Below are 15,267 nucleotides of genomic sequence, written 5' to 3'. Positions count from 1 at the left end.
GAGTGCATAGAGTTGTCTTTTATCTTGGTGTTTGATATATGTACTTGCAACAAATTAAATTTTGCTAAAAGAATCTAATAGCCAGAAAGTGTGACGAATTACAGTTAATTTTCTCTTAATGCAAGAAATTTAAATTGAAACATTTTGCATTAAGAGAAAACTTATTGCAGTATTTTGAATATCATTAAGTTAGGTGGAAAAATTTACGAAATAATTTAGTAGCTAATTCTTACCTATTGTCATTGTTTAATATATTTTAATATACTAAGGGATTAGCTGTATTAACGATAGTCACTAGCATTGACAAGTTAAAGTTTGCATTGATATAAATCTGGATAGAAGTAAAAGGAGTCTAAGTATGTTGGAATTTCATGAGATGAACTAAAAACAGTTCTTTTGACTTCAGGCCCCAATTGAAATTTTCATCTTAACTTTATCTCAAGATATATCAATATATACTTCGATTTATTTACTGGTTGCTGCGCAAAGGATCACATTTCAAAAAAAAAACACCCATAATTAATAGAATATAAATAGTCAATTTAATATATACATGTTTTAATTAATAAAGTTCCATCAGATATACAATTCCTGCTTATTTATTTGCATGAAAGTTTTGTTTTCAATACTACTTTTGAGTATTGGTGATAGGACAAGCATCCAGCCATAGAACCACATCAAAAATTGGAATAATATAAGAACTTACTTTAGCCATGACAACCTGTCCATCCCATGCCAGCATGGAAAAGTAGACTGAAAAATGGTGATGACTCTTCTATTTTCATATACCACTAACAAATTTTTTTATGTTATATTTGCTGCTACAGTATATGTTCTGTAGGTCATTGCCAACTCTTTATTTTTCAACTATTGGAATCTTTTCTCATTGCCAACTATTACTGCCATTGGACATCGCAATTGTGTCATTTGATTTAATGACTCTATAACATCACGACTAGGTTTTATTCATATTGTAAAGAAAATTGTTATTTATCATTTTATGTCCATTTTTGTTGACTGTCTTGTGGCCCTTATCACTACTTGCTGAGGTTCTTCATCATCTGGCATACATAGCAACAAAGTAAACTGAATCTACTCGTATATGTGATTTTGTTTTTCTTTTTTTGCTTGGTTTTTACACCTGGATGTCTTTCCAGTGTGAATGCATATAGTTTATCATACTAACACTAAATATCTGTAACAATACTAAAGATTCATCTCTACTCTTCATTTTAATTTGAGTTTGCTCTCCTTGATGGGTTGCTTTCATTATGACTTGCAGAGGTCACATTTGTGTAGAACACACACACACATATCATCATCGTCATCATTTAATGTCTGCTTTCCATGTTGGTATGGGTTGCACGGTTTGAGGACTGGCGAGCCAGAAGGCTGCACCAGGCTCCAATCTGATGTGGCAAAGTTTCTACAGCTGGATGCCATTCCTAACATCAATCACTCTGTGAGTGTAGTGTGTGCTTTTACGTGCTGCCAGCACATGGACCAGTCAGGCAGTATTGGCAATGACCACGCTCAAATGGTGCTTTTTATGTGCCATCTGCACAAGAGCCAGTCTGGCAGCACTGGCAACGACCACACTCGAATGTTGTTTTTCAGGTGCCACTAAGGCGACACTGGCAACAATCACGCTCAAATGGTGCTTTTTACGTGCCACTGGCACGGGAGCCAGTTAGCGGCCTTGGCAACGATCACACTCGGATGGTGCTTTTAACATTCCTCTGGCACAGGTGTGAATCAAGTGGTACTGTCATCAGCCATGTCAACGATTTTGATTTCACTTGCCTCAACAGGTCTTCACAAGCAAAGTTTATTGTCCAATGAATGAAGGATACTCATAAGTGGGCTGGTTACACATCACTGTCATAGGCCGCAGGTTATGGTCTCACTTGGCTTGCTGGGTCTTCTCAAGCACAGCATATCACCAAAGGTCTCAGTCACTAGTCATTGCCTCGGTGAGGCCCAATGTTTGAAGGTTGTGCTTCACCACCTCATCCAAGGTCTTCCTGGGTTTACCACTTCCACAAGTTCCCTCAACTGCTAGGGTGTGACACTTTTTCACACCGCTGTCCTCATCCAGTCACAACACATAACTATACCAGCACAGTCATCTCTCTTGCACACCACATCTGGTGCTTCTTAAGTTCAACTTTTCTCTCAGGGTGCTTACACTCTGTTGTGTATGCACACTAACATTACACATCCAATGGAGCATACTGGCTTCATTCCTTGCTAGCTTACGCATGTCCTCAGCAGTCACAGCCCATGTTTCACTGCCATGTAGCATGACTGTACACATACGTTATACAGTCTACCTTTTACTCTGAGAGAGAGGCTTTGTCACCAGCAGAGGTAGGAGCTCTCTGAACCTTGCCCATATATATATATATATATATATATATATATATATATATATATATGTTTATGTAGTGTTTGGTTATATGGACTGCTGTACATCAGTCTGATAATGTTTTATACGCCACTGAAAAGTAAAGGATTCTTTTGATCCTATGTTTCTGCTCATTCTTCTACAAAATGGTTGACAGATGGGTGAAAACATTGGGTCAGGAGGACCTTTTAGTCATGTTTAGAACATGACAACTTCTCACTGGTTCTATTGGTACCATGGTAAAATAAACCCAGTACACTCAGTAAAATGGTTGGCATTAAAAAGGACATCCTGCTACAGAAATTGTATGTGACCTGCTTATCTGAGGGTAGTAACTCTGAATAATAAGAGATCCTACCATGACAACTCATCCAGTCTATGCTTGCATAGAAAATAGATGTAAAATAATGATGATGCTTTCTTGTTCAGTCAATTTTTGAGTTGGGTATACAAGAAACAAGTGCTGTATTTCCAGCATACAAGTCAAAATAATATACAGTGTCAACATTTAAGCATTACCATCATCTTTCCAAATCCTATTGCATTTCACATGGAATTTTTGGCCCTCCAGCATTGTCTTGGTGTATAAGTCAACCTACCTGTTTTTTCGTGTAAATCTTGGTCTATACATGGAAAATATGGTATTTGGTCAGTGGGTTTTATTCTTTTACTTGTTTCAGTCATTTGACTTGGCCATGCTGGAGCATCACCTTCAGTCGAATGAATCGACCCCAGGACTTATTCTTTGTAAGCTTAGTACTTATTCTATTGCTTCCTTTTGCTGAACTGCTAAGTTACATGGATGTAAACACACCTACATTGGTTGTCAAGTGATGGTGGGAGACACAAACATACACACACACATACACAAACAACAGGTTTCTTTCAGTTTCCATCTACCAAATCCACTCACAAGACTTTGGTCAGCCTGAGGCTATAATAGAAGACACTTGCCTAAGGTACCATGCAATGGGACTGAACCTGGAACCATGTGGTTAGGAAGCAAGTTTCTTACCACACAGCCATGTCTGCACCTGATTAGATTCCTATTTTATTAAAGGTTGTTGGTAATACATTTGATTTAGAGTAGAAATTTAAATTCAAAGTAGTTTGCTTTGCATATGTAATCTGGTCCTAAGTTTGCTGTAAGACAAGTATCCTAGTGAATTTCTAATGAATATGTTTTCAATGACTGAGCAGTTCGTTGCAGTTTTAATAGTTAAACTAGAAGCATAAATATCACCCTCAGCAGTTGAAGTTTTTTTTCAAAGTGGAAGTAAGTTTTTTTTCTACCACAATTAATAAATAATAGTGTCATTAGTTACAGGTTTTCAACTGGCTAATTACTTGGTCACTGCATTTCTGACTAAGAATAGTCTTTAACTCAGTGCAGAAAAACTATCATGAAAGACTTAACTAGAAAAAGCTCCATTTTCTTACTAATGTTTACATTTTTTACCCTTTATACATTGGTGAATGATGCACATACATCATCATTTAAATGTCTACAGTTTCCAATCAAGGTAATATTTCCTACAACCAAACATTTTTTCATGGAAGATTGAAATTCATATAGTGTGAGGGAGGATTTGGGTGCTATTTTTAGCAGATTGGGCGTGACCACACAGAACTTCCTTGTTGGATGAAATATTTTGTAGTAAAGAGATTGGAATATTCAGCAGGGCTGGCATAGTCCTTGATACAATTATTGTACTCCTCAAAGACTATCCTTAAATTTTTTTTTCTTTTTTCTTTAGTTTGGCTCTGCCCTCATTATTAGTTTAACATCTCTCGGTTTTGAGTATATTTTCAAGAGTTCACACTGTTGCAAACATTTGATCCAGGTCTCTGATTCCCTCCTCTCCCATGGTTTTCTTGTAATGTTGAAGCTTCAACAGTCTCACTAGTCTGGGGGAACCTGTAGATGTTAGAGACATATCTCTCCTACTAATCAAATTATTTAACATTTAAAACATTTGTTTTAGTTATGGCTTCTACTTCATTTATGAAGAGCATTGATGTATATGAAAGATGCTGAATATTTAATAATTTTGTATTTCAAGATTTTCCCATCAAGCAGTGTTGAAAGCTTTGATGTTGAAGGTAGTAACAGTGTTTTTACAAATTTCTCTAGAATCCATTAGTGACATAGAAGAATAGGTCTCTCATCTTGATCTACTTCTTCAAAAGTGTGAAGATGATTAGTAAACAGTGAGATATACTGAGGATGTTAGAGAATGTTGTTGGCTCTCTCTGTTACCATTGGGATATTGGAAATGTGTATGATAGAACATTAGTTGGCTGGATCAGAGGGTTGCTATTCTTCTGAAAGGGCACAATGTAGTGTTTCCAAAGACTGAAATATATCCCTGTAGATAGAGAAAGAGAAAGATTGGTGAGTATGTGCATTGTTTGAGGATGATGGAAAGCTCATTGTCAGGGTTCATGGCTTAGTTGATTTGAAGTGATCACAGTTACTTTTGCATTTGCATTTGGTGTGTATATGTGCATGGTGCTAAGTATGGTTGAATTGTAGGGAATAGTTTTCTGAGAAATTTACTTAATGTAAGCAGTTTGGAGTTGGATGCAAATTGAAAGCAAGTGTGGAGGCTTTCTCTGCAGGTGTACTGCATGTAGAAACAGAGGATTCTGCAAAGTTGGTTATGGCTTGGATGCCATGTACTGAAAAGATTTTATGAAAGCATATATTGTTTGTGTCCTTGTATGTCCATCATTGTTAAATTAAGATATATGGAATATTTTTTAAAATTTTAATCTGGACAGGAGCACAGTTGACAGAGTACTGGATAACCATCCAACAAATTGACTGTCCCCATTTGGCCATCAACATGCAAATGTTCTATCAATTTATTAATCACATCAGTCTCTCCAATCTCATAGGGTATGTGAAGGCCCTTTCCTCCAGACTAAACAAATAAAAAAACTTTGAATGATCAAATTTACCTAATCTATATATTACAACTACAGGGTATGTAATTCACTACAGTAAACATTTGCAGTCCCAGAATTGATAAGTTATTCATTGACTTGCAGAAATGAGTTCAGATCTTAGCATAAAAATGACCTCCTTCAGTGGCTGGGTGTCCTTGATGGAGATGTGATTTTCACTCTTTTAATGACATGTACACTGAAGGTGAGCACAGGTTCATGAGGGGATCAGATGATGAAATGATTGAGAAATTATCAAAATCAAATATATCTGCTATTGTTAGGATATTATGTAATGTTCGTTAAATATTTGTAATGTACATTGAAAAAAGTGTCATATGAGGATTGATTATGTCAAGAATATATCTTTGTAATTTGTTTGAAAGAGTGCAGAGGTATGTGTAATGAGTTTGTAGTATGCTGCACATGTGGCATTTTCTTTTCACCAAGCATTTGTATATCTATGAACTTAACTAGTTTCCATTTTTATCGGTTTTCACTGGTCTAGTTAAATGTGTGTGCATGCCTTGGTGTGATATGATTTCTGGTTTGGTAGTATGTGGTTTTAGTTTTTATTCTTTGTATCTGTAAGGAAACTGTTTTAGGTCATGATCTAATAGATACAAGTAACATTGTGATACTATTTTCTCTGTGGCAGTTAATTTTATAAAAATGTGTTTACCCTTTGTGTAGGTATTTGATGGGTATGATTGATGGAGTTCTTGTTGCTACACATTTTTTACATTCTTGTTTTATGTCTTTGGTGTTAGCTTGTTGTCAAATGTTTCTTTTACTGCTGTTTTCCATTTTAATTAGTGTGGATTCGTTTGTTTTTCTTTGTTTAACAATATCTCTTGAACAAAGTTCTTAGGTGCATATGTAATTTTATTGAAACTTTGTAGGTAAATGTGTTAATGTCAGGATTCTTTGTGAACTTGTGTAGAAGTCAGTATATTTGATTTCAGCTTTGCAAAACTTGTTTTAGTTTTTGTGGGAGTGTCCTTGTTTATATCTTTTATGTGAATTCATTTATAATAATAATTGCACACCTTATGTCTATCAAAGTTATTTTTCCCTTCAAAATATATTTATTGAATTTTTACTAGCTAGGTTTGTTTTTTTTTGTTGAATGTTTATTAGCTATTATTTTTCTCTGACCCTTTATGAATTCACTTCTCAAGTAGTGAACCATAAATTCAAGTAATGTACATCATAGTATTTTATGAATGCATTTCTCTTGCCTTATAACAGTTTTAATATAGTCTAAAAAAAATAATTTTCAAACATATTCATAGTGGAAAAGTAAGGGGGAGGGTGCACTGAAAGTGTAGCTTCTAGAATAAGAATAGCCTGGGCAAAGTTCAGAGAGCTCCATTTTTACTGGTGACAAAGGGCCTCTCGCTCAGAGTAAAAGGTAGACTGTATGACGCATGTGTACGAACAGCCATGCTACATGGCAGTGAAACATGGGCTGTGACTGCTGAGGACATGCGTAAGCTTGCAAGAAATGAAGCCAGTATGCTCCGCTGGATGTGTAATGTCAGTGTGCATATTCGACAGAGTGTAAGTACCTTGAGAGAAAAGTTGAACCTAAGAAGTATCAGATGTGGTGTGCAAGAGAGATGACTGTGCTGATATGGCCATGTGGCGAGAATGGATGTGAATAGCTGTGTGAAAAAGTGCCACACCCTAGTGGTTGAGGGAACCTGTGGAAGAGGTAGACTCAGGAAGACCTGGGATGAGGTGGTGAAGCATGACCTTCAAACATTGGGCCTCACCAAGGCAATGACTAGTGACTGGGACCTTTGGAAATATGCTGTGCTTGAGAAGACTCAGCAAGCCAAGTGAGACCATAACTTCATGGCCTATGCTAGTAGTGTAACCAGCCCACTTATATAATGCGTACCTTTCCTTCATTGGACACTAAACTCTGCTTGTGAAGACCTGTTGAGGCAAGTGAAATCGAAATCAAATTCAATGACTGGCATCCGTGCTAGTGGAGCGCTGAGAGCACCATTGGAGTGTGATTGTTGGCAGAGCAACAAACTGGCTTCCATGCCACTGGCATGTAAAAAGCACCATTTGAGCGTGATCGTTACCTGTGTTGCCTTACTGGCACTTGTACTGGAGGCACGTGAAAAATATTTGAGCGAGATTGTTGCCAGTGCTGCTGGACTGGCTCCTGTACAGGTGGCACATAAAAATCACCATTTGAGCGTGGCCATTGTCAGTACTGCCTGACAGGCCCTCGTGCTAGTGGCATGTAAAAGCACCCACTACACTCTCGGAGTGGTTGGTGTTAGGAAGGGCATCCAGCTGTAGAAACTCTGCCAGATCAGATTGGAGCCTGGTGCAGGCCATCTGGTTCGCCAGACCTCAGTCAAATTGTCCAACCCATGCTAGTATGGAGATTGAACATTAAACGATGATATTGTTGGTTAACTATCGTTTTTTTTTTAGCATGATTTATGAATTTAATAGCATTTTAAAACCATCCTGCTACAGCCAATTTATAATACTACTTGTCCACTAAACTCAATATCTGCCAGCTGTGACATAAGAAACTGTTCCAATTCTTTTTATTAACAAAATATTAGCTAACCTTCTTGGACATTAATTAAACATCTGAGGCCGTCTAAAATTTAATCTCATTCCTTCACGCTATCACTGGTCAAGTTGGTATTAAATTGAAAACACTAGATGATAGCAATTAGTATTTGTTATCTTTTTCTAATTTCGTTAACAATGTAGTGACATCTGTATAAATAGAATGAAAGAAACTGGCCTCTCTCAGTAATATAAAAGTCTTCAGATAACATTAGTAAAATACCAAAAGTATCCTTGTTAAAATACTATTTTGTGTCTTTCAGTTTGAGTTCTACTATTTAGTTGTTATGCAGCCCAAGTCTCCTCCAGTTAAGCAACCATATAGCATGTGGATAGTAGCCTGAATGACCATGTAATCCACAGACCAGTGCTCCAAATGTAACGTTTCTACTTGGTTGAGGACCACATGATACACACTGATATACAGTGGCTAATTGCATAAAGGTGCATTGCTTAGTGGTTAGAGCATCATGAGGTAGTGAGTTCAATTTCATGACCAGGCTTTTTTACATTGCTCCAGTTCACTTAGCCATAGAAATGAGTTGTGACTTTACTAGAGTCAAGCTGTCTTGGCCTTTGCCTTTCCCGTGGACAACATTGTTGGTGTGGAGAGAGGAGACTGGTATGCATGGGCAACTGCTGGTCTTCCACAAAGAACCTGTTTAAGCTTGTGCCTCAGAGGGTAATTTTTTAGGTGTAATCTCATGGTCATTTATGACCGAAGGGAGCCTTTACCCTAATTGTATGGAGTAGTATGGGGTACTTCCTCTGCTTTTCTGGTATACCTGTTGTAATGTTGTCCCTGATAGGCTTGATCAAATTGTCTTAGATACTGATTAGACAAGATATGATCCAACAATCCTGATATGACACACTCCATTTGATTGAGGACCACACTATGCTGTTATGTAGTGGATTATCATTATGTTGTTGTCTGATCATGGTGTGTTTCCTCCACTGACCAGTCTGTTTGTGTAGGTTCTGATCTTGGCTACACTGAAATAGATTGGTAGAATCGATTGCAGTGTGATATTTGTATTTAATGGTAGTATAATCCTAGCACAGTGTTTTGGGCTAGTGAAGCTATTGATGTTGCTGTTGATCAAGTGTGTATATATGTTTGCCTGTTGTAGACATGTTTGGTGTTATTGGACCTATTGTGACAATGTATGTTTGAGTAAAAACTTGGTGCAAACTCTCTTACATTTTCAGTTGATCCTTCATTTTGAGTATTTTTGTTTCATTATTTCCGGCAATATGTGACATTCAAAGTACACTCATCATCATCATTGTTTAACGTCTGCTTTCCATGCTAGAATAGGTTGGATAGTTTGACTGAGGACTGGCAAGCCAGAAGGCTGCACCAAGTTTCAATCTGATCTGGCAAGGTTTCTACAGCTGGATGCCCTTCCCAGTGCCAACCACTCTCAGAGTGTAGTGAGTACTTTTCATGTGCCACCGGCATGAGGGTCAGTCAGGTGGTACTGGCATCGATCATGCTCGAATGGTGCTTTTTACGTGCCACTGGCACAGGAGCCAGTCAGGTGGCACTGACAATAACAACACTTGAATGGTGCTTTTTATGTGCCACTGGCACAGGAGCCAGTCAGGTGGCACTGACAATAACAACACTTGAATGGTGCTTTTTACGTGCCACCGGCACAGGAGCCAGTCAGGTAGCACTAACAACAACAACACTTGAATGGTGGTTTTTATGTAGGTACAGGTTAAAAATAATGTGTGATAGGTTTCATCCTTGTGGTAGTTGGGGGAAATTACATTTGGTAGGTGTGTATTTATTGTACTTTGCAGATGCTTTGTGAACTTTTAGATAGTTTGCCAGCCAGCAGTTTTGTTGTTTTGCCCAGTTTGTTCTGAAAGAATAGATCTATGATCAAAGGTTTTCTAGATGTAACCACCCTGTTCATACTGCATTTTCCCCATAACATGATAGATTGTGATTTGAGGGAAATTTAGTTATTTTTCTTACAGATCAAGCAAATTCTTAAGGTTTATGAGTGAGTGGTGGGAAATAGTTTTAAATTTGCTGATTTTGATGTTAGATGGAATGTTTGAGGAGTTACGTTGCCGAAGCTGTCATTTTCTCCACTTTGTGTGAGGTTTTTGTGCTTAAGTGTAGTGGTTTTAGTCTATGGTATGAATTCATAAGCTTCTGCAATTATTTTGTTGAATGAATGTACCATATATGGTGATATTCTGTGAACTGTAATTTTGTCTCTTGATGGAAGCAGTTATTTCTTTTGATCCTTGTGATGACTGTGATAGGAAGATGATTATAAGAAATTTTGGGGTTGGTTTAAGGTTTAATCAGAAATGGAGTGCCCATAACTTTTGAAGTTCTGCCTCCTTATTACAGGTTGATACTGCTGATGTTCAACATGAACATGTCAGTTGACATGGGCAACTGAGAGGAATATCAGATGGTTAGTGCTCTGGGAAACAAGGATTGTGAAAAATGGTTAATGCAGGGTTTGAAAGTCAGTTATAATAGAAATGATGAGGAATAGAGATGGGTTTTGTTTGGTAAAACTGGGTGAAGGTTCTGGTGGCTATATGTAGATGAGGAAATGTCTGGAGAGGAGTTATTGTAGTTAGAACCAGATCATTGTTGGAGCTGGAGATTTTAGTATAAAAACAGTAGTACTTTGTGTGCGTTAGAATTCAGAGCAGATTTAGATAAGATTTTGGTGTTTTGCACATTGTATTGTATTGTATATATCTTGCACTTAGATACTACTTTTCAACATTCAAACTGTCTGTTTTGCATTGTCACACTTTTTTTTCCCATCTGCATGTTGACAACCATAATTACCCTGTCTTCTGTTCTGACATATTGTTTTAGAATTAGATTTTACAATATATTTTTCTCTTTTCAAGTTACTGTTAGTCTGAAAAAGATTGACTATTTGTAGCTGGTCAAGTGACTACACAGGTTCTTGTTACATTTTGGCAATATAAATTTCTACTAAACTTGAAAGTATTTTTAAAAATTGGATTGGGAGAAGTTAGGAATTCAGAATTTTTCTTCTTCTCAGTTATAACTTGTTTTCTAATATATTGAGTTATTTACTATTGTTTTAATAAATTTTATCATTTAGAAGTTTACTCTTTTCTGTTTTAGCTTATTTTATATCAAATGGTAGAATGTTACTCAGTAGCAAAGTAAGGCGTATTATGATTAAAGGTGGATAAAGTACTTTGGCAGTGGGCCATTCAAAATTGTTTAGTTCTAGGCTAGTTATGGTCATGCAGACTTATAATCAAAAGTTCTAGCATTCATTTTGTTTTATTTTTAGGCATAGTATACCTAGGATTACATGGTAAGGTGTGCTCTGAGGCAGATTTGGTTGTTTTCTTTGTCCCAAAACATCAAGAGGACACTTTTTACATTGGTGTGTTGAGTTAAAATATATATGTATGTTTTATTAGATATCCTATTTATGAAAACCTTAATTGTATAAGTTCAAATCAGACATTATGTACCTTAGTGTAATTTTGTACAAAAGATTGGGAAGCATTTTTTTTGTTAGCTGTCTGCAGTCAGGAAAATGATGAAAAAAAATTGGAAGAAAGTTGCATGAATACCTAGCTTGATTGAAGAGTACAAACAAGAATGACCTTGCATACATTAATAATTCATAATTAGGACTAAATAGGATTAAATTTTGAAATGAAGCAGAAGACAGTATCTTCATTCATGCTCACACAACTTGAACTTTAGAAGATTTGGTGTTTGTATGATGATCTATCAAAAAGAAACTGTTAAATATCCTCTCTGTGGCCAGAAGAAACAGTTGCAATTCTTTCATACTGTCAGCATTTTGAAAATACATAAAACATAGTTGAGCATCAAAATCATTGGTGGTCAAACATGACAATACCAGGCTCCCTGAGTCTTACATATTTTAAAATTTACAGAAGTGGAATATGATTATTGGATCAATATCTGTATTCTTTTACAATATTTGAAGATTTTCAAATATCTTAAAACATTCAGGAACTGGAATGTTGTTATTGTGTTACAGTGTCTGAAACATTTGCCCTAAGCATTAGAATTTTATATGATGCAGATTTTCATTAGTTTCCTATAAAGATAAACACATTAAAGCCAGTAAACTATGTATTTTATGCACAACACAGTATGAATTTATATTTTCTTCAGTCCAAATAAACTATATTTTATTTAATAAAATTACTTTGTTGGAAATAGAAAATTTCAAATCATAAAAAAAAATGACCTAAAAACTTTTTTGCAGTTCTTCTGTAGATTTTGAAGTTTTTTTTTGTGTGTGTGTAATTGTAGATTGCTTGGTGAAAGAAATATGAGCTACCTTCCCAAATTTCACATTCATTAGGCTATGTGGTTTTGATCCAAATTTTATCATCTTCAAATCTAAACTTGGCATCCTCAGAATCACGAGTGTGGCATCCATAAAATGTAATAAACAAAATTCATCATGTGAGTTCCAGTATAGTACTTTCCTTCCTTCCAACTGTTATTTTATACTTTATTTTATATAGGATTGATGAAATTTAGGCTTATAGTTTTAATGCTATTGGGTTGGTTTCTGTCACAAGCTACATTTGTTTGCTGTTTTTCTTTCTATGTAAATAAATATAGATGGTTGTATTTAAATTTATTACGCACAGACTTTGGTTGTAGTTTCTTTATGTGCAATCAATTTTTTATATTTCTACATAGATTTAATTATCAAGAGCATGAGAAAAGATGTTGATTAAAGTGATGAGTTGATTGCACTGGTTATAGTAACATTTTATTTATAATTTGCTTGCAAACCAGTTTCAATGTTTGGAATTTGATGTTCCTTGATACTTCAATCAGACATTGATTTCTCTCTGGTGGTGTTCTACAGTTCTACAATTATATATTTGTGTTTTGAAGTTTGCATTAGATTATTTCTAGTAACTGAAGACTGTTTTGTTTATTAAGTGCAATTCATCATCATAATTTTTATATCATTTTTTTTTTCATGTTTGTATGGGCTGGATGGTTTTTCTCTAGTATGATGTTTCTCCACTTGTGGTCCTTTTTCATTTCCATTTTGACATTCAACCTCCTGAGATTAGCTTTTGCTTTTCCTGACAATGTCTTCCTTGGTCTTCATCATTTGCAGGTACCTCTTGTTTGGCACATTAATCAACTGTATCTATCATCCTCCGTAGGCATCAAATATCCATATCAAGGTAGTTTTCTTTTTTGCATGCTACAGGTGATTCCTCTTATACCCAGCATCTTCACCTCAGTCTTTTCCAACGGTCATACATTTTCTACATTTATATATCTAGTAGAGCATCTCATTTCTAACTGGCACATATCTTCTGTATTTCATGCAACATTGGTCTTTATATAAGTATTGAACATTCTACCTTTTACTTGGAAAGAGAATCTCTTTGTTGCTATTTGAGGTAATAGTTTCCTAAACATTTTGACTCTGTTATTCCTCTGCACTGCTAATTTTGTCATCTGTCTAATAGAAGCTATAAACTTCGATAGAGCCTTTTGGGAAGCTGAAAGAATTTATTTCGTAGATGGTTATACTGCTTACTCTTGTTCATCTGCCACAAAGAAGTCATTCTTTGCCAGCTTATCTTTGATTCCACGACACTTTCTGTGCCCCCATAGTTTACATTGGGTGCACTGTATAGATTTCTCATCCAAATCTTTCCTGCATATCAAGCATGGTCACTTCCTAGAGGTCAATAGTCCTGATTTCTTTTCTGCTAAAACTTTTACTAGGTTTTTAATTCCATATTTGGAATTTTTACATTAAATATTTGACAGATTTGAGGATTAAGAGCCAAATTCTGATGGCCCCCCTGTTTGTATGCTAAATTTTTTGCTGAACTCGTTGCCGATTTTCACCTTGCATCTTTGTATTTGTTGTAATCCAACGTTGGACTGTTATAACATCCACTCCGGTATAGCAGTATAGTTACACAAGTTAGATGTGACTATCTATGACCGACTTCTTGACATCACAGTATTTGTAATGACTACCATACCACTCATCCATTATCATTATCCTCATAACATCTCCCCTTTAAAGTTTTTCTTTTTTTTCTTAGGGAGTGTAATTTTATTCCTTTTAATTAGCCATAAAATTTACTTCACCCCACCTCCCTTTTTTGAGCTTTCTTTTTTCATACAGTTATAATCTAATTTTTTGTTTGGCACCCACTTCCAGGAACTTCATACATTTTCTTTCACTTGTTTGTCTGGGTTCAATTATTTGTAGTGGCATTGGTACTTGAAAAGTATCATATAACCATTCCATTGGTTCTTCCATTTTCTTGGGTTTGCTCTCAACGAATCATTTTTTCTTTAGTTGATTCATGTCTCTTGTGTACCCCTTTTCTTCCTTTTACCCAATTAGCATTTTTCCTATATGTTTGGTAATCATGCCAGCTTCCCAACTTTGTTTTCAATTCTTATATGCCCTAACAAATACATTTTCACCAATTTTGAAATATTTTGCTGTATTATCCATTGCAATTTTTCTTACCAGGTACTAATTTGTTAAAGACTAATTTTATTTTCCTTGCAAACATCAGTTCCACTGGTGACATACCTACTGGTGTATTTGGATTTGGTGTCACATGGTATACTCTTAAGAATTGTTGTAGAGCTACTTCATCCATGACTTCCTTATTTAACCTTTTTAAGGCTCTATTGAATGTATCGACAAAGGATTCTGCTTGTCTGTTAGATTTAGGATGATATGGTGCCTGTGCTATAGTGAATGTTTTACAAAACTATTTAAACTCAAAAGACATAAATTGCGTTCCATTGTCAGACACTATCGTGTCTGGGACACCAAATCTCACAAACAGCTGATGTAGAAAGTTTGTCGTAGTTGAGGAGGTTGGCTTTTTACACTTATAAATTTCTGGCCATTTAGACAAAACTACTACCACTAAGTAGTATGAACCTTTTAAGCGACCAGTGAAATCGATGTGTAGTCTCAACCATGGCCCATCTACTTTTGGCCAAGGTTCACTTTTTATCATCAGTAATTTTGCCACTAGAGCACATCTTCTGCAGCCTTTCACTAAATTTTAGATTTCTTTATTTTTGGCCAGTACACATAGGTATGCATGAAAGCTTTCATCCTCGAAATACCAGGATGCTCAACATGGAATTCCCATAACATTTTCTTTTGTAGTATTTCAGGTATTATTACTCTCTGTGCACAGATCAGTATGCCATCTCAAATTGAGTATAGGTTCACGTCTTAGTTCTATTTCACATCAATCCTGTTCCT

At 35.9% G+C, this 15,267-nt stretch overlaps 1 protein-coding gene across 3 annotated transcripts in view; it reads left to right on the top strand.

Annotated features, from left to right (window-relative positions):
• Positions 1 to 15,267, top strand: part of LOC115209168 (arf-GAP domain and FG repeat-containing protein 1) — a 113,775-nt gene that overhangs the window by 3,463 nt on the left and 95,045 nt on the right. The window lies entirely within an intron of this gene.

This window comes from Octopus sinensis, linkage group LG3 (assembly GCF_006345805.1).
Source record: "Octopus sinensis linkage group LG3, ASM634580v1, whole genome shotgun sequence".
Taxonomy (NCBI): Eukaryota; Metazoa; Mollusca; class Cephalopoda; order Octopoda; family Octopodidae; genus Octopus; species Octopus sinensis.
Note: the sequence above shows the minus strand (reverse complement) of the source record. Positions and strands in the feature narration are given on the sequence as shown.